The sequence below is a fragment of the Protopterus annectens genome, chromosome 8.part0 (assembly GCF_019279795.1).
Source record: "Protopterus annectens isolate FY-2018-M chromosome 8.part0, PAN1.0, whole genome shotgun sequence".
Classification (NCBI taxonomy): Eukaryota; Metazoa; Chordata; order Ceratodontiformes; family Protopteridae; genus Protopterus; species Protopterus annectens.
The window spans coordinates 1,507,413,149-1,507,433,132 of NC_056741.1; positions in this window are offsets into that span (position 1 = coordinate 1,507,413,149).

The following is a 19,984-nucleotide window of genomic DNA, read 5'->3' on the forward strand; positions in this document are numbered from 1 at the left end:
GAGCGGAAAAGGTGATCTGCTGTGGCAACCCTTAAATGGGAAAAGCCAAAAGAGAGAGAGAGAGAGAGATGAAATTTTGTCTGATAAAGTTTATCTTTATGAAAGGTTTGAAAGTAATTGTTCCAAGGTCCTTGCAACAAGAGTACATTACTATCTTGCATCCTGGTCACCCAGGTACCAATTCTTCCAAAAGAAGGGAGACAGGACTAGTACTTTGGCCTTTTGTGTCACAAGACATTGAGACAGCACTTTCTTCTTCAGTGTGTAATAGTACTAAACCACATCAGCAGAAGGAACCACTTCAGCTAAATCAAATTCCAGAACTACCTTGGTCATCAGTAGCCAGTGATATCTTTGAGTGGAATGGTCAACATTATTTGGTGTTAGTAGACTCTTACTCCAATTGGTTCGACATTGACTTACTTCCTGACCTAGCATCCAGTACAGTCATTACTAAGATGAAACATCATTTTGCAGTGCATGGTTCTCCACACAAAGTTATTTCTGACAATGGTACGCAGATTACAAGTCACCTGTTCCAAATATTTGCTGAAGAATGGGACTTTACTCAAGTCATAAGTAGCCCTGAGTACCCGCAGTCATCGGGTTTGGCAGATGTGCAGTTCAAAGTGCATAACAGTTACTTGAGAAGTCAAAATGTGATAATAGTGATGTTTTCCTGAATCTCTTGAATCTCAGAAATGTTCCTTGTGATAAACATCTTGGTTCACCTGCATAGAGACTTTTGTCGAGACAAACCAGAACCACATTACCAATCAGTAGTCACTTTTCGGTTCCATGTGTCAAGAACAACAGGTCAGTGAAAGCTATTCTGTTGAAGAAGCATTTAACCCAGAATTCTTACTATGATAAAACCAGCAAACCACTCAATCCATTATGAGAAGGAGAAGTGGTAAGAATGCAGACATCCAAAGCTTATGGTCAGATTGGTGTCATGAAGAATATTTACCCAGCGACGATATCGTACATTGTGGAATTTCAAGGAGCAGTCTTTAGGCAGAATTGGAAGCATTTAAGACCGGTTTCTGTGCCTATACCACAGCACTTAGCCTGTGAGAAAGACTCTTTATTTCAGAGTGAGTTGTCTGGTGTTCCAGTTTCAGAGGTAATTCCAGAGGACATTCCCATTTCTGTGACGAATCCAGAAGTTCCTAATATCAGTTGTGTACTGAAGACTGTCCCTGTTGCTAAATTTGGTCCAAACTGTTATGTTACGAGATATTGTTGCAAATCTAAACCCTGTAGCAGATATGAAGCAACTTGGACATGAAAATTGTGTTTTGTTTCTAATGTTTATAGTAGTGCGTGTCTAACTCTGATATTATTTTTTCCAAAGGGCAATCTTTTTAAGAGGGAGGATGTAGATCAGTGTTTGTATATGTACCTTTAAGAAGCTATCCAAGAGTTGCACAAGTGTATAAATAGTGAGCATGTGCAAGTCTGACTGGCATTTTTTAGTAAGCTGTTGAGATGTACGTATGTATGTATGTATGTATATAATGTCTGTCTGTTAACCAGTTTGTATTTTATCATGCTGCTATCCATCCTGATGTGTTTCTATGTATTTAAGCATCTAAACGAAATACCCCGCCTGCTTGTCTTCAATGTTAGAGAAGGACGAGTGACACTTGAGAAATGGGATAATGTTTGCAGTCCGCCAGTCTCGGGTACAAAGCCTGTTTTGAGGTTATAGTTGTAAAGTGACTCAAGTGGTCTTGACAGGTCATGTTTCAAGCAGATTAGGGGCATGTCAAGATATTGTCCAGGCCCATTGAGACTGTCTTTTTTTACCTTAGCGAATGCCACCAATACCTACTCCATGTTAATAGTTGGAGGGGGTTATGTTTTTAAGTATTTTATGGGGGAGGCAGGGAGAGTAGGGGTAAAGTTTGAGCTGAATTTATCAGCAAATTCACTATGTTGCTGTGCTCATTGAAGGTGGCATCATTGACCAATAGTTTGACACACTGCTGTGTTCTGCCACTGAGGTTTTGGACATAGTTGTAGAAGGCCTTGTGTTGTGTTTAGTCTGAGGCTATCTTCACCTCGTAACTGCTGTTGTTGGACTTTACAGGAAACTAAGAGAACTAATTTAGTTTAATTAAAGATTATTATTATTTAAGTTGCTGTTCCTGATTTTAGTCATAACTTTGTTTCCTTTTGTTTTATGCCCTATTATGGTTAGGATTCCACCAGTGTAGTTTGTTCTTAGAGTTTGTTTTGGGCTTGATTCTGGTAAGTACAGCAGCCTCTATGCAGCAATTTACATGGTTGTACAGGGTTTCTGTAGACAACAACAATTCTACATAGGTTGCTGTAATCTCTGAGTTGGGAGAAACATTGAATTTTTACAAACTATCACTTGCTTTGGAATAGTTCCTGTTAAAGGGTTTGCTAGGGTTACCTAGTTGATTTTTATTTCAAAGGAGACAGTTTTGTGGTCTGACCTCACCAGTGAGGAAGTTGTACTGGGGATGATGCAGCACTGTCCCATTTTCGGTGAGTACCAGATCCAGTATGTTTGATCCTCTGGTGGGTGTGTGCACTATCTGATCAAGGGCATTTGTAATATAGTCCAGGAATAATTGTGCCTCTGAGTTTGAGGCAATGTTTGTTTCCCAATTTATAGAGAGAGTAGTTAAAGTCTCCCATGAATGGGCTATTTTGTTTAATGGCAAGTGTCTCCAGTAGGTCTGTGTATGAGCTATGGGATTCTAGGGACATAAAGGGTGACCTATAGCTTCCTAGAATATGGTATGGTTTGTGACTTTGTCTATGGCGATTTCACATGTATAAATTCCAGGGCATCATCCTGTTTAACCAGCCTAGTTATACTTGTTGCTAATACAGTTTGAGACACCATCACCTTTTGTCCCTGTCTGTGTAGCTGATAGTCTAAATATGTGGAATGTGCTGAAACCTTGCACTTCCAGAGACTTTCTGCAGATTTAACCCACATCTTGGCAACTACACAGATGTCTACACTCTCCAGAGTGAGGAGAGCTTGTAGGGTGCGAAGTTTATTGGTAAGGCCCCTATCATTGAACACCTTTAGGTTTCTTTTGTTTTTATTTGCTGTGTTGATAGGTTTATCAGTGTTCTATACTTTTGAATTGTTTTATTTACTTGACACCTCAGCAGGTTGTACTGAGGCCAATCATAGCCCATTACTGAGTGGTATTGGTTTGTCTTTGGGCCACTTACCACATTGGCATCATTAATGAAATCGCTGGTAGCTGCTCTCCAGCGCTGCAGTTTTATAGGAACATAATTCTGATCAGTTTCTTCCCTGATTGTCACAGCATAATAAGAGCATAGCGGCACTTCAAACTGGAGGTTAATTGGTATAAGCTCATGTGTGAGCACAGACAGTATAATAGCTCCCAGCACAACTAGGACTGTTTGAAATTCTGTAAAATTTGTCAACAAAGTATATAAATACTACATCTTTATCATAATGTGACATGAAGAGACACCACCAGAGAGAAAACATATAATTTTCTGATAGATTGTGAAGCCACTTAGTTACTTTCCAAGTGTGTTTGTGTATGTGTGTGTGTGTGTGTGTGTGTGTGTGTGTGTGTGTGTGTGTGCATGTGTGTGCGTGTGTGTGTGTGTGTGTGGTCTATGTGTGTGTGTGTGTGTGTGTGTGTGTGTGTGTGTGTGTGTGTGTGTGTGTGTGTGTGTGTGTGTGTGTGTGTGTGTGTGTGTGTGTGTGTGTGTGTGTGTGTGTGTGTGTGTGTGTGTGTGTGTGTGTGTGTGTGTGTGTGTGTGTGTGTGTGTGTGTGTGTGTGTGTGTGTGTGTGTGTGTGTGTGTGTGTGTGTGTGTGACATTGATAAATGAGATTGTGATACCTAGAACCATAAGTAGACATTCTGATGCCCTGTATAGTTTCCTGATCTGGCACTCACCTCATCTCTAAGTTGAGGACTAAAAATGAAAAAAAAGGTCCTTTCCAAGCTTCTCGTTGAAAACTGTAGCAAACCCTTTACTACAAATGTAAGAAGTGGTCTTGTTAGAGCTAAAAACTGTTCCCAGAGTACTGAAGTGCTTCAGTCCAGATCCCAAATGAAATATCAACATTCATTTCTGAATGCAGGCACTGCAGGCTCACAAAATTGTCTTCTGTTGAATGTGACCCCCCCTAATACCTTGCATCTGAGATGGGTGCCCCCTTTGACCAGCGTTAGCTATATCTCTGGTGTATCACTAAGAGATAATCCAAAAGTGGGCTATAGTTTAATGATTCAGGTGCATTGCACACTCCAATAAAGATGTAAACTGCCCCTGTGAGCTAACCAGCATCCAGATTGCTTAAAATGTTATTTGTGAGGCTGCTGTAGTCCTTGTAGTTTTGTACATTGCCCTGAAGTTTGATATTTATCAATGTGCTCTCTCACGTGGTAAAGTATCACTATTAATGACGCAGTGGCATTGTTCTCACTGACTTCGGATTCTGTCTGCTGTGCTTTGGTAGAGCTCCACTTTTTTACTGGTTTTGCATCCCGTTACCTCTGGTTCAGCTTGTTTGATTGTTTTCACTTACGTCATCCTACCCCATATCTCTGGCCTACATTTGTCCATAAAAGCTGTGGTCATGCTACTATAATCATACTCCTTTGGATTTAAGATCAAAGGACTGCACATTTAGGTTGAAAGTTGGTGTTGATGGAAGGTGTAAAAGAGCAGAGGCAGATAAGTAGAGGAGATGGGTTAACAGTGATACATGAATGGGAGTGGTTTAGCTGGAGAATCTTTGTGAAGGAACAGTCTAATGAACCTTCTTTTAGATTTAAGAAGTGTGGATGTAATATATCTTCCTATGGATTTAAGAAGTGTGGAAAATAAACATGGCGGCTGTTACCTTAAGCAGAAGCATGTTTGCAGAGTGACAGTAACTCTAGAGGTATAATAATTCTTTGAATGGCTTGGATAGGATGATATGGGCATTCCCACTGAGAGAAGTTAGGTATGCTAAAAATTTTTATTTTGTTTGTATTTTATTTCACTGCAGATTTCACGAAAAATGTGTAAAATATCAGGACTTGCAAGAAGAAAATAGAGCAATGTAGATGAAGGATGCACAGATAGTTCCAGTGTCTTTTAGTAGCAACTGGACTAATAAAAAAAAGAATTTTCAAACCTACTTAAATATGCAACCAGTAAAAGTAACCTTTTATGAAATGCAAAAAAAAAAAAAGGTAATTCTGAGTACATTGCGGCTGCTGAGAAGAGCACTCATCAGATTCCAAAGACTAAAGCAAAACTGATTTCATGAACTTTAATTATGCCCTGACTTTGGAATGGGGTCCACTTGTGTCAAAGTGTATAAAAACCTAAGCATTTGGAGAAAATAAACCTAGGCAACAGCAGGGGAAAGGAAACTTGGGAACAAGTTTGAAACATCATTTGCTGTCTCAATGATTTGCAATATCTCTGGATGAACAGAGTGTGAGATGGCACGACTGGTTACCAGAACTTTTATACACCTCAAATATCAGATTTTTATAATGGTGTGGTCCTATGAACAAGCACTACCATAGGACCTGCAGGAGGGCAGGTCTGTTAGGCTGATCTTCCAGAAACCGATTATGCCTTGTTTGGCACTGATTGTCATGATATAAAGAGTCACTGCTACAGCAAGTACTGACTCTTTAGTTTTAAAGTGAGGATAAAGAGAGGAAGCAGACAAATGTTAAGGGGAAAACAGAGTCTGGCAACTGGCAGACTGTAAGGTACATGAAGAGTTTTGCAGTAGAAGGACAGTAGAAACTAGAGAATGGCAGAGAAAAGGATGAGATGTAGAATGATGACGTGACAGAATGGTGAAAACGCCATCAAAAGATACAAGTAAGAAAAAAAAAATATAAATGGATGGAATAAAAATGAACTGGAGGAGTAGATATCAAACAAGTAAAAAAACTGCAGAAGTATTATGAGAGAATAAAAATAAATACAGAGGAATACAGAGGAAATAAAATGAAGGGATAAAAATGAGCTGCAACAGTGGATATTAAACAACTGAAAAAGAAATAGTACAGAACTAGTATGTGAGTAAAGAAACAACATCCGACCTGATGCATATTACAGGGTATCAGGGCACTTGTATATTTTACAGAAGGAAAAAAGAAATTATATACTTTAATTTTCTGCTGTGGTGCAGCGGTAGCGTTGTTGCCTCACAGCAAGAGGTTCTCCCGTTCGATTCTCGGCTGGAGTGCAGGGAGTGCCTTCTGTGTGGAGTCTGCATGTCCTCCCCACGGTTGGTGGCATTCGAAAGAAATGCGTAAATGGGCGTGCCTTCATTGAAGGTTGGACGTCGAGCTGGCATTCGTGAAAATCTACTGCCAATCATTAGCAGACCAGAGTTCCGCTGTGGCGACCCCTAACCGGGGAAAGCCGAAAGACAAACAACAACTTTAATTTTCTGTGATCATCCCATTGGCAAGCATCTTGTGGGAAGCCTTGAGTCAACAAAATACAACTCTGAACTTAAGCTGCTCAAGATGTTCATGGGGGCATGTCTTTTTACAGAGGTTGAGATTTTCAATGTCCAGCTTAATGAAGTTTGAGATATGCTCTACAGCTTTACCACGAGTCTAGTAAGACTTATGGGTCTAAACTTACCAGAGTCCATGGTTATGCCACCTTTGTCTAATGTCAGTCTAATGACATACATTATTGGCTGACAGTACTACCTTCAGTGATTTAGCAGAAAAAGTTAGTGATTGTCTGGCAGATAGTCTGATGAATTAAGGCAATGACCTCTTAATAAACTCCATTCTCTAGTCAGGGGTACGTGGTTTGATTCTATCTCCATTTTACTTGCTTTGTAACTCTGAGCAAGCCACTTAAAGAAACCGTATTCCCATTTTGTCTTACCTAGTTAACAACAAAATTAGAATTTTCTGAATAATAATTATGAAACACAAATGACTGGCATTATTAATAACCGTGATTTGAAACTATAGTGATTGGCATTATTGATGACTATAATATACTCAATGACTTACCAGAAGTAACTCAAACACCACAAGTATGAGTTTCTTTGCATCGGATTTCTGTGGTCTGAATTTGTGTTTGCACTGGAGATATCAGATTTTTAGGAAGAGTAGAGAATGGAAACAAGAAAACACACACACACACACACACACACACACACACGCACACACGCACACACGCACACACACACACACACACACACACACACACACACACACACACACACACACACACACACACACACACGCACACACACACACACACACACACACACACACACACACACACACACACACACACACACACACATACACACACACACACACACACACACACACACACACACACACACACACACACAGCATTGCAAATGCCTTGTATTGATGTTATCCCCTTTCTATTCTCCTGTTTTTTTAAAAGGACCTAACTTTCTGCTCCTCTGTTTAGTCAGAGGAGCAAAACACAGCAGAGAAGCAGGGAAAGGATGTGGATTGCTGTTAAATTTTTAATTTTTACTATTTGAGGGCTAGGAGTACTCAACAGGCACAGAGTTTCATGGGGAGGTATGTGCGCTAGTGTAATGCTGGCCCTGATTACCACATGGTTTATTCGTGTTATTTCTTTTCACTGTGTTCATATTCAACATATCTTTTCGTACTTAATAAGAATAGCCAGTCGCTTGGTCCAAAATATCTTTCCTGCTCCAGTTTCTTAATATTTGAAGTAGTTATGTGTTCTAATCAACTAATCCATTCTTGTGTTATTACTGAGGATGTAGCAATCCTGATCAATACTACTGTTAATGAGTGGGTCATTTAAGGGTTAGAAACGTAAAGAATGCAGTGATGTTAAAGTGTCTTTATACAGCTAAACATAGTCACGTAATAGTCCTGTAACATACACATTCTAAGTGGTGTGGTTTAAGTGATTGAGAACATTTGTAACTTTTTTATGGGTAAGAAGAAATCCCTGAGATACTGCAGTGTTTAGCTTTTGAATGCACATTGCATGAATCACACATTTTGGTAAGATGATGCCTGTGCTTAGGAGGAAAATGGACCATATTGTATATAGCTGTTTGTGCAACCATCTTGAAGTTAATGGAAATGAACATGAATTAATTTTCTTTTTTTTTAATTGAAAAATGCACGTAAAATTCCTAGAGATGATCATTAGGAAATGATATAGTATACAGGGAGCCTCGATGTTAGGTTAAAGTTGTGGCATATGGACATTACATATTGAATGACACACTGTCATTAAAATCAAACCAAATGTATAAGACTTGAAATGGTATGATGTACTAAATAAATTTAATTATTTTTGCAGGAATTTTTATAGCACACATTTGTTTAATATAAATGAACTATGAAGTGGACTTTGACCTGTTTTATTTATGATATATTATTGATGAAATGTTCTCTGTCTGGCTGACATGCATTTTAAATCAAGACTGCTTTAGTCCTTGATATGTTTGAGGAATTTCCTGTGAGAAAGAAAAGCTTAACACTAATATTACAATGTTAAAATTAGTGAACATGCAATCTCTGAGACTCTGCTGTGAAAGAAAAGCAACTAGTGTGTGATCAACACCCATGCTTAATCGGGTCTATGTTAAATGAACAAACGATCATAATGTCGAGTACAACATACTCGAAACATTATGATCGTAAGTTCAAATCCTTGAATCTTGAAAAGCCCAAAAAAAACAAAATCGAAAGATTTTGTTTGTCCCACACTTTCCCTACACTAACATACAAAACACACACATACAACCAAAGCATACAACCCCCTACGCACTCACATCATTCAAACACTAACACACCTACACAAACACACCTACTTTTAAAATAAAGAGGGAGGGGCTTTGTCTCCCATACCCCCCTAACTAAATATACTAACTCTGAGATCGCTGTGCATTGGGGAAAGGGCAATTTCCCGGTAATCGCAACAAGCGATTACTGGGAAATTGCCCTTTCCCCAATGTACAGCGATCTCGGAGTTGGTATATTAAACTAAGCAGCCTGTGATGTAGCCATTCCGAACAGTGTAGCATGTCTACGTCACACCTACACTGACTGGGATGACTGACCAAAACATTTCAGAACTCTAAATTTCGGCATTTGGAGTGTCTGAATAAATGAACGAGTCATCAAACATTGTGGAATAGGTTGTAATCGACATTTTGATTGTTCGTTCATTTAACATAGACCCGTTTAATCTTACCAAACTTTAATGATGTTGGCTGCCAAAAAACAATTGCTAGAAAATGGCAATCAAAATCTAAATGAGATGTCACTGAAATACTAAAGTAGGTAAAATAACTGAAGGTAGGATCCTTAGAAAATGGAAGGAAAAATTACATAGATATGAATGGAATTTTTGGGAACAATATTGCAAAATAATGTTGAGGAAGAAGTGTGAAGTTTAAGAGAAGACAAAAATAGAGCTATTAAAGAAGTGTTGAAGTGAATTACAGTTGTTTAAAAGAGAATATATGCATATTACATGAAAATTATGAAAATGTCACTGATTTGTTTCCTTTTCTATTAATGTATTGTACCTATATCATTGTTTAAACTGTGATTCGATAAAGATGTTTAAAAAGACTTATGTGCAATCACAAAAGAGTATAATTTCCTAAAACAATCAAAATCTGAATCTTTAAAGCAAAACAAACAAAAAAAAACTAAAAAGATTTAAATAGCCCCCCCCCACACACACACACACCCTGCCATGATCAACACATAAAACAACAGCCACAACACATCGACCAATCATTATATTGCTATAACAACACAACTGCACATAGTACATCGTAAAAGGAAACTAATTTCCTTTTCCAATGCTCTACCCAAAACCCGACCACATTCAGATCAATTTTTTGTCTGAATAATGGTAAGGAGTTTTTTTTTAATTGTAAGATGCAGGTTAGGGATGGGGCAGGTTTATGGTTAGCAGACATTACTAAGGTGAAGTGGGGGGGGGGTCTCCATCCTGCTGCACCTTAGACATGTATTAAATCTAACCCTGACCTGCATCTTAAAATAAAACTCCTTCTCTTAACAGAACCATTATACAAGAAAGCTTGGACACTTACCTTGTGCATGCACACACACACACACACACACACACACACACACACACACACACACACACACACACACACACACACACACACACACACACACACACACACACACACACACTGCAACACCAGAAGCGCTACTTCAATATCTCCGAACATTGGGATTTTGAATTTCGCGCTTCTGGTCTTTCGGTATTTAGGGGTTTCATGCTATATAGTCTCGAGATTTTGGAATTTGATATTCCAACATTTTGAGATTATGTAGTGACCCTATATATATATATATATATATATATATATATATATATATATATATATATATATATATATATTTATACTAACTCTGAGACTGTATTTTTTCTAGGAAGAAGAAATACCAAGCATACTGCAATCTTGAACTTTTTGTATGCAGAATCACATGTTAATAATTCTGTATCAGGTTTTTCTTCAGCTGCACATCTGAACAATACAATCATCAGTGTGTTAAACTCTGAGCCCTCTCCTTTATATAAAAAAATAATCTATATAGCTCTGTTAATATATACCCTGTTAAATATCAAACAGGCCTAACTTAAGTTACCTACTATATATCCCTTTTCTAAACCTCTCATATTACTCTTCAGCTAAATATGTAGGACTATGCCCTGAGGAATTAAAAAATTAAAAACATTTATATGCATAATGTACAATATGTATACATATGCCCAAGCCAAAGAAAGTGTCAGGAAAAAGCCCCCACTCTATAATTCAATCCAATAACCACCATAAATTATAGTATTTTATGTATTCTTTTAATCATCTCTATTACATCATCTCCATTATATGTCAGAATTAGAACTTGCAGAGGTTGCACATGTAGCAGGAGTAAGCCAGAGGAGTGCCAATGTCATGGAAATGAGAAAAGGAAAGACAATATTGCACATTTGTTCATGCAGTGAGGTAATTTTCTGAAAGGAAAAATAAATAAAATAAGAAAGCAGCACTAAATCCTCCATTATATATATCACCATTAGTACAACATTGTATCAGTAATGTTTCTAAGCATACATTTATTTTCTTTCTTTATTTTCCTTTATTAACCAGAGTACTGCACTGATCCAGATTAACCATTTTCAGATTCAGCCCAAGAGAAGTAATAACAAGAAAATAAACAACTGATACTAGTACTCAGAAAACAGAATTCAAAGCAGTTTTCAGTTTTACCCAAACTATTCTACACAAAACCTCATACAAGTTATATCATAATATGTATATTAATAATATTTGTGCAGTCATATTGTTGATATGCACATATACTGTATATGTTATACTTTGCTCGTAGTGTATAGAAAGCCATTTAATCACCTTCCATATTGTTGACTAAACAGATGCCCAAAAAAAGTCAGGAAATTGCCTTCTATGAAAAAGTACATAACTGAGAGGAAACCAGTGTCAATGGTCCACACTATTTTCTCTTTGTATATCTAGATGTAACTGATTACCTCCATAATAGTCACTGTACAGAAATCTTGATCTGTATGATAGTTTATATTAATTGGCAAAATTTGGGCAGAGTCTAGGCCTTTTTTTCCACCATTTATCTGAGTACCTCAGATGATCTAATTTTTTTTCACTGATTTCCCAAAAGTAGAAGTTCCTTCATGTATGGTAGCATAACATAGTGCAAAAAAAAAACACATTGAGGAAGTGTGTAAGAAGTAAAAATGTCAATCAGGAAGCTGGAAAAGATGCATCTTAAACTCCACATATATTCTTTCAAACTTATGTTCAGTTAATTGAATCACTGACCTTCCATATGTCTTCCATTTTTCCTCCACATTTCATCATCCACCATAATAAGGGCTCTTCCTCCTTCTGTCATCATGGCCTAGCAGTGCCATAACTGCTAATCTTGGTGACTCATTCCTTATCAGACTTCATCAACCTACATCCTTGTCTACGGTAGTTCCATAGCTTCCCCAAAGCTACCAGCTTCTGTTCATGTCTTTCAGAGGTAACCTGTCCCTCAAAAACCTTTGGCATTTCATACTAGTGAGCATAAGGTTTTATAAATTTCGTGCAGAAATTGCAGTTTACCAGAGCACACCAAAGGCATGGACTTACATAACTGACATCAGATTACAGGCCAGCTCAGTGAGCTGGATTAAAGAAAGCACTGTATGTCATAAAAACAGAAGGGTGAATATCAGCTAAATATTATTAGTGACAGTTTTATGCAGTAGGAGTTCTTACTATTTATCCATGAAAATTATAGACAGTAATGATAAACTTTTGCATCATTCAAAAGTACAGAAAGAGATAAATGGCGTCCGCTGAAAGAATGGATACATGTAAGGCAGTGGGCAGAGACCTGCACACTGCAGAAATTCTTTTGTATAAATTACGACCTGAAGGTCATAGAGCAAAAGTAGAAAAATTCATCAGTTAAGATTAATTTTATAAAGGTGTTGAAATTGAAAAAAATGCTGAAGCATTAGTACAGTATCAGATTACTACTTTAGTTAGATCAGTTACTTTAGTATAGTGTCAGATTATTACTTTAGTTTCATTTTGAGTTATCCATTTTATTCAATAATAAAGTTACAGCCTTTCTATTTTGTTGTACTACATTATCAGTTTGGTTACAGACTTACAATAATTTACTTTTTAGTAACAGGTTTAATTCATGCAGAAACATATAAAGTCCAGGCAACAAACAATGCTATCAGTTTATAATTTTAAGGCTGCAAATATTTTAAGGATCTGATACTGCTTTTTTGTACTTTCTAGATATTGCTACAGAAAGACACACAGTCAGTGTTGGATTTTTGGATAATTTCCTGTTTGATATTCTAGAATGCATATTTTTCAGTACAGTGAGGAAGAATCATTACATCTGCCGCACAGATTTGCATCAGAGATGGGTGGGGTGAATTGGAAAGCCTAAGTGAGTAACACCCAGGAAAAGATGGACTCTAGGGTGGCTCTTCAAATATGCCAGCAATGACTTGGGAAAATATAGAGTAAGGTTTATTTTGAACTGTCTATTTTGCAAATTCTGAGTTGGCCCATATAAGTTTTATGATCAACAAAAAGGACAGAGGACTATCAAATCAGAAGTGAGGATTATTGTTGTTTTTCTTCACTGTTTATTTATTCAGAACATATACAGATGCTAACTGAATTTATGTAAATATGCTTCAGTTATCTAAAGAAAGTATTCTTTAGAGTTAAAATGTGTATGCAACAGATGTGCATTTATGCAGATTAGAGTTAAAGTAAGTATGCAAAAGCGTATCCAGGCAAGTTAGTGACATTGAAACATGAAATATTTCAAGCTCAAGTTTTAGTTTTCAGTTCTGTTTTCTGACAAACCTATAATGGTACCAGATTTCAGTTTATGGTTTTATATGTGTTCAGATGATACTGGCAGAAAAAGGTATTCCTTTAGTGATAGTTTAGCTAGTTTCCAGAATATAACATTTATACACAGCTATTTCAGATGATCAGTATAAATATGTATGACTTTAGTGTAAATTTCAGTCAAGTTTCCAAATATGACATTCGTATGCATTTATTTTAAATGTTCAGTATAATACATTTCAGATTTCAGAATATAACATTCATATTCAGTTATACATTTTTAACAGCATTAATAGACAGTTTGTAACATGCATAAATACTATGCATATATAATTTGAAGAGACTTTGCAAAATTACATCACACATTACATTATTCAGTCATTAGTTGTAAGGGTAACGTAACATAATTATTTGTAAGAGACTTATCAAGATAAGTTATCTAAAGAATAAGTAGTAATAGTTATTTAATATACTTAAGGCATGATAGGTCAGTCTTAATTTGTTTGACCATTAGCGATCTCCCCTTCAAAATATTAAAGAAATGCATCCATATGCAGCTGATGCAATATCTAACCTCAAAATAACCTGCTCTGGGAAACACAACATGGCTTTAGGTCCCATCACAGCACCACTACTGCTCTACTACACTTTACCAATATAATAAACCAACACAGAAACAATGGTCTGCTTATGTCCACCATGTTCTTAGGCTTGTCAAAGGAATTGATACTCTCTCTCTCACACCAGCACCTGCTCATTCAACTCTCTTGAATAGGACTTCCACAATACTCCTTGTTGTGGTTTCATAGTTACCTAACTGGAAGGCAACAAGCAGTTACATGGCAACAAACCTACTCATCCTTTAAACCTGTTACTTACTACATGTGTCCTTCTGGGCTCTATACCGGACACTCTTCTATTTAATATATTTATTAATGACCTCCGCACCTCTACTCACCATGCTAGTTTAGTTCAGTATGCAGATGACTCAACATTAATATATGTGGCCTCAACAATAAATAAGCTCCAAGACATTACCTAAAAATCTTTCTCCTCTGTAGAAATCTGGCTCAAAGAATCAGACCTCCTACTCAACCCTAAGAAAGCTAAGTTAATGATTTTTACCTCAAAGAGTTGTCAAAATCAAAACAATCTTTTACCATAATGTCAGCAAATAATACTGTCACTGAAACTGTAACTCACAGTAAACTTCTAGGCATTATAATAGATGACAATGCCAAATATGACCAACATACACCGCACACCATTAAATCTACACACTAGAAACTAGGCTCCTTTTTTTAAATTTCTTGAAGTCTTTTGGGTTTCTAATACCATGACGGAAATGGACACCATTCCTAAGTCAAAGTATGATAAAAGTTCATGAAATTAGTGTTGTTTCAGTCTTTGATGTTAGCCAGAAGTGTTCTTAGCAGCACCCAACATATGCCCAGTAATGACTCCTTCTATAATTTGTATGGCGTTACATGTATCGGTAATATATGTAAGTATGATTGTAAATTATTTTTTATAAGACCCATTGCTCATACTACTACTGTAACTGTCTGGGTATCTTTCTTCCACATTGCCCTCATTTCTACCTGCGAATCCTGGTATTTTATGACTTTGTGTCTCTCTGTACATAAGACATTGTAGTCACTGGGTGTAACAATTTCAGTGATCAATGCTACTTTTGTCTTCCTTTCATGGACTACTATATCTGTTTTTCTGACATCTATTTTTTGAACTGTTGGTAATGGATGATCCCATGTGATATAAACTTCATCATTTTCTATGATGCTTTGTGGCTCATGTTTCCAGTGTTTTTTAGCTACTTCAGTATTATAATGTTTACACAGTCCCCAATGGAACAGTCTTTCCACATTATTATGCCTTTCAGTATGCAGTCCTACTGCCATTAGTATATCATAACCAAAAACAAGATGTGTGACTGTTTCCAATTTTGGTTTACAAAACCCACATTTATCTGTTTCTCCCACATGTTCAATGGATCTTGTAAACTAACATGGACATAGTCCACTATCTTGGGCCGCCAATGCTAACTTTTCATCTTTTAGTTTAAATTCACCTCTCCTTAACCAATGCTGCATTTGATCCTGATCAGCATGAGGTTGTTCCAAGAGTTTTCTATACTGGCAACTATATTTATGCATTTTCCAGATTTCTTGCCTTCTCATCTGATCCTTCACCTTATATTCTTTCTTCCTTTTGTGTTTTTTTTTTTGGCACATTCAGTTGCTGCCTGACCTTTACCTACCTCTGGTTTGATTTCCATTCTTCACAGCATATAAACACTTCTACACAAATAAGATGAAAATAATAATTTATTTAAGCATGAAATGCATCAAAATGCACTAAAATATAATCAAACCGGTTGATTTTAGTGCATTTTGATGCATTTCATGCTTAAATAAATTATTATTTTCATCTTATTTGTGTAGAAGTGTTTATATGCTGTGAATGCTGGCCACTGGTGTTTTACTATGTTTGGCCGAGCATACCGTACCTACGAGGCGTTTGGTTTCTACTGTTGATTTCCATTCTCACTTGACACCGATATGCTTCTGCTAAACTAAGCAGGGAAGTCATCTTAGACTTATTCTCCTCATGTTTCAAAACTTTCATTGTAAGGTCAGCAGACATGTATGCAGTCCCAAAACTGCAGATCTGTACATGTAATCAATTTCGAGAAGGCCCATACTCCTTCAGAATGGGGAATATATAGTCTTGGAATGCACTGATTTTTATAAATCATTTGATGAGCATGAAGCATCCTTCTTGTTTTCCTGTCCAGCTTATCCAACACCTTTTGGGGCCAGTCAGTCATTCCAAAACTGTAAGTTAGTACAGGAAGAGCAAATTGGTTTATAGTTTGGACTTTGTTCCTAGATGTCAATGCTGTTTTCATTATTAATTTTAGTCTTCTAATATATTCTTTACTAAGTTTTATTCACATTTATTCATGTTTTATTGTTGATCCTGCATCCGTTCTCAAATATTTATACAATCCATTGTGGTCAAGTTCTTTTATAACACATTCCTCTCATAAACTGATGTTTCCTTGGTGCTACATCTTTCTTTCTTTAAAGGTTGCTTTTGCACATTTATCTAGACCAAATGACATTCTTATATCATCCAAAAAAGTTTTGACCACTTGCAGTTGTGCTTTCAGTTCCTCATCTGATTAACCATATGGTTTTAAATCATCTACAAAAAGAAGATGGGAAGTCTTTATACTTTGACAAAGGACCAGCAATGAAAGAGAGCCACCATGGAATATTTTCCATTGAATTTTTATCCCTGGAATAATAATTTGTCCTTTATCATGGCTTAACTGCAAAGTGGTTTGACACTGTTTCATGGTTGTTGTAATGTAACTGATCAGTGTAGGGAGTATCTTAAACATTTTTAGGCACTCTTGTATCCATGAATTTGGAATACTGTCAAATACTTTCTTGCAGCCTATCCATGCCATACTTAGATTCTTCCCCTTTTTACAGTTCTCCATTGTGACTTTATTTAACAGCAAATGATCCTTTACTCCCCATAACTTTCTTTTATTACCCTTTAGTTCTATTGCTATGATTGTGTTCTTCTAAATGACTATAAATTATATCAGCATCAATTCCAGTGTATAGTTTATAGGTAATTGGAAGGCATGTTATTGGTCTATAGTTTTTAGGATAGCTTGCAGGTTCACTCTTTTCCTGCTGTTAACCAGGTTGGTGTCTGTTCAGGGTGTGCATACAAATAGTTCTTACTCATGGCTAAATCTTCATGTAAAGATGGTAATATTTTTAGCCATCTGGGTATGGGGTTTTCCAATTAGGAGATTTTTTTATCTTTGTTTCAATCTCTCTGGCCGTTACTTCATCCCATTTCATATCCTGTACATTTGAACTTCTTATTTTTTCTTTTACTTCTTTTATCCATTTAGCATCTTTGTTATGTTCCACAGGATCTTCATAGATATTTCCTAAAATGTATCTTATTTCTTTTTTTGGTGGTGTTTCAATTCCTTTTGTTTTGTTTCCCAATTCTCTAAAAACATTTTTGGGTAATCAATAAATTGCTTATTTTGTAATTTTCCTTTGTATTTATCTGCATATCTTTTAAGTTTTTCTGACTGTGCTGATATTTTTAATTTATTATTTGTGACAGTGCATGATAGATCATTATCTCTTCTGATACTGTGCACTGCTTTTACCGCGACTATCTTTCTAGAGTATTTTTGTTGTTCTGTTCTCTCTTCTACACTCTTCTAACAGTGACACTTTTTGTCTTAATTGCTTTATAATTTTCTTTATTTGACATTTCCATAATGGCATTTAATTTCTCCTCTTCCTTACCCTTACTGCCCTGTGTTTTTGTGGTAAGGCTTTATTTGTTATAACTTTAGCTGCACAGCAATATATCCTATTTACTTCTGGTATACAACATGAATCTTTATGGACAGTCCTAATTACTGTGTTCATTTGTTTTATCAAACTTGTAACTTTTGTGGTTTTATTGACTTTCTGTAGTCTATATCTTTCATTGATCTTAATATGCTATCCTTTTCTATTAAATCAAGCAACTGTTCTCTTAGGTCATTTTCTTCTAAACTGAGGGCACATTCTTTGTTACCCATTTCCTGTGGACATTCTATAGAAAGTTCCAGAGCATCTTCTTGTGCCATATTCTCTTCAGTTTCATCCTGTGTCATCCATTGGTCTTGATATGGGAGCTCACTGGCCTATCACTCCACATCCTTGACTGTATCAGAGTTGCCACAGTTTCCTGTTCCTTCTCTTGCAGTGCAACTTCAACTGAATGTTTGTACAGGTTTCCTATGAAAGGTTCCAAAGTATCTTCATACTGCAACTGATCAGATATTTCCTGCTCCACTCGTTTCTCCTTAATTTGGGGATCCATTTTTCTATCCTGCTGTGGTGTTATCCGAGTTAGATTTTCTACACTAAATCCTTTACTTCACAGGTAATCCATAATCTCAGTTTATATTTCTTTAACTTCTCCATTACTAATCCTCTTTTCTACTTTTCCTCTTTCTTATTTTTTGTATAGTAAAATTTTCCATGTCCTGATGCCTTTGCCTGTATTTTTCTTCACATATTTTTGGTGCTGCTCTTTATGTATTGATTAGTTTTGCTTTCTCCTTTGCATAAATATTGCACTTTACTGACTCTCTTTTTCTTTCCTATGTCCATATTTCTTCTTCGGATGTCTCCTACTCCTCCTGTTTCCCCTTACTGGGAACTCATTGTTTCATCGTGATGTAACCTGTGTTAGACTTTCTGCACTAAATCCTTCCCTTTGCAAGTATTCCATAACTTCATGTTCTATTTTCTTTTACTTCTACTTTACTAATCTTCTGTTTTACATTCCCTCTTTGTGATCTTATTCTTTTTATTGTGAATCTTTCCATATCTGGATGCCTTTGCCTGTATTTCTCTTTGAATATCTTTGGGCCTGCCTTTTTTGTGTTGATTAATGTAGTTTTCTCCTTTGCATAAGTATTGCATCGTATCAGATCTGTCTTTCTTTCCCATGTTCATATTCTTTTCTATACCTTTCAAAAGTTTCTAGATTTTGTTCTTTATATTTTTGCACTTCCTCAGTCATTTCTTTCTCCAACGGCCCAAGGTTTCTTGGTATGTATAATGTTTTTCATAAATATGTTGTATTAATGAACACAAATTTTTATTTGAAGCTTCTGACAGTTTTTCTTGTGGAAGTATTTTTCTTTCCACTAATTTCTCTGTTAATCTTTTTGTATATGTTCTGTCTGGAAATTCTGGGCTTCTTGTATAATAGCAACAATACATAATTTCTTTCTTTCTTCCTCTCAATAGTCCACTCTATCGTCTTTATGGGTCTTTATTGGCCTATCAGTTTTTGTGATTTTTGCAGACTGCTACTTCCTTCTGTAACAGGGGTCCATCTTTCCTCTGGGCCTGGCCTAGCCCCATTGTAGGAATGTTTCCATGTCTTGAGGATTCTACACTGTCATTTTTCCAATCATGGCACCAGTGCACCTATCAGGACTGGGCACTTTTTTGTCCTGGGTGTTGTGCACCCAGCTATCTTTTTTATTTTTTAACCTACTTCTGCCCTTGATATATGCTATATAAAACACAGTTTATATATCAGCGTTGTCTTGGTGAGATTTTGTGAAAAATGGGGTGTACCTCGTGAAGGTACTCACCAAGACTTGAGGATGAATTCAATTCCAGTAATACTACTCTCCTTTGCTTGCTGACATATCATCTCTCAATTCAGACCCAACTAGGCTTCCTTTATAAGATCAATAGATTCCTTACGATACTACAAGAAAAACCCTAACCAGTACCTTCTTATTTCCAATTCTTTTATATGCTTTTCCTATCCTAAAAAACTTAAACAATACTCAAAGAAAAAAACTTGCCTCCTGTTAGCCTACAGTTAAATAGCTAAATTTGCTACCAGTCTCTCTCATAGGACCCGCCATTGTGCTTAAAGCAATTAAACGG